We start from the raw sequence: 1734 nt of genomic DNA on the forward strand, positions 1-1734 counted from the left end.
CTAATCAAGCATGCTAAATCTCCCTCACTGCGGTGCGATGGGAGCTTGTGGACAAGTAGAAAAAGCTGTTGTCATGACAATGGAAACTTAAACCTTGCCTTTTTTTTCTGTTTCTATCTCGTGTTTCTCTCACAGCTTGGAGACGAAGGTCCACCAGCCGCTCGAGACCGATGAGAAGAAATTGGTGGAGAGGAGGATGAACACCGCAAACAAAAATGGCTGCGCGAAAGGAAAAGGACGCAAACGCCACAGCCGGCGCAGGGACAGGAGGTCAGCTGGTCTTACAGCTTTTCACAGAGAGTAGGAACACAAGAAGGTGCTCTGACCTCAAAGACCGAGCACGTGTGAAGAGAAAGGAAAGGTTGAGCAGTCAATGTCCTTTAACGACGAAGGATGGTTGATCTCGCAGAAGTATTTCTGAAGATGGACGACTTTAGTTTCTGTTTGTATTTGGAGCCGCTTTTGCAGATTTTAGTGGCGGTGCTAAAGCCTTTGAGCAGCGCAGCAGAGCTCGATCCTCTCGGGTTTGAAATCACAGCTAATCTCTGTGTTCTAAACAGTGTTATCAGGTTGGTGCCAGTGCAGAGACACAAACGGGAAGAATTCCACACTGTGCCACTCAGATCCTTTCACCAAACCGAAAAAGTCTACACTTCAGACACAGAGAATCATTTTCAGGGTTCCTTTTCGGAGGTGAGAAAAATCAATTCCGGCAGATTTTTCACAAAGTAAAGTCTTAATTAATCCAACACCTTCAAAGCCTTTGCAGTCGGCCGCGCAGCGGCAAAGCAGCCAGTGATTGTAAAACATCATCAGAGCTGCGTTACAGAGGATCACCAACATGAATGGTTTCTCTTTGGTAGAACTTTACCCAGCGGCTGCTACTCTTTGTTTTTGAATTTAACAGCGAGCATAGAGAACATGCCGGCTTCTGATAAGCATTTCTTACTGGTGTGTGTGTGTGTGTGTGTGTGTGTGTGTGTGCGGGAAAATACATCACAGAGAGGATTTGTAGGCCGCTTTTTGTTGAGGTCTTTTCTGAGTGGAACTTTCCCTAGAGGCGTCCTTTGTTCAGTAGCTCCACATAGCATGACCTACACAAGGTCATGTGGAACCGAAGCAGCACATCCTTATGGATGGGTCTCAAGCCCATACCATAATCATGCCTCACACATTCATTATTTAACTTCAGTGCCTGGACTGAGCTGGAATATAATTCAAATCCACGAGATTTTAAAACGAAATATTGTTCTGGTCACTGGAGCTATGAATAACTGCTCAATTTTTTTGATTGATTTTTTTTTTATCTTTGAGAGACCTGCAGCAACTTAAATGAGCAGAAAAAACAATGTTAATATGTCATGAAATCAAAAGCCCCTGATGCCAAATTCCTTTAGACCAGGCATGGGCAAACCCAGGCCCGGGGGCCATATGCGGCCCGTTGGTCTTTTTAATCCGGCCCGCCAAACTATATCAATAAATAAAATTGTATTATAATTAAACCTCATTCATTTGACCTTTTCCCTGTAATGCTACCTGTAAAAGGCCAAATCCTTAATGCAATAGCTTTCATGTGTCATTTATATTAGCTCACACAAACACTCCATCCATCTGTTCTTGGTCCGGCCCCTCTGTCAAATTTTAGAACCTATTGTGGCCCGCGAGTCAAAAAGTTTGCCCACCCCTGCTTTAGACTATATTAGCTGCAGGGACTAGGCATTAAAAAGCGCTTGT

The sequence above is a fragment of the Brachionichthys hirsutus genome, chromosome 4 (assembly GCF_040956055.1).
Source record: "Brachionichthys hirsutus isolate HB-005 chromosome 4, CSIRO-AGI_Bhir_v1, whole genome shotgun sequence".
NCBI lineage: Eukaryota > Metazoa > Chordata > Actinopteri > Lophiiformes > Brachionichthyidae > Brachionichthys > Brachionichthys hirsutus.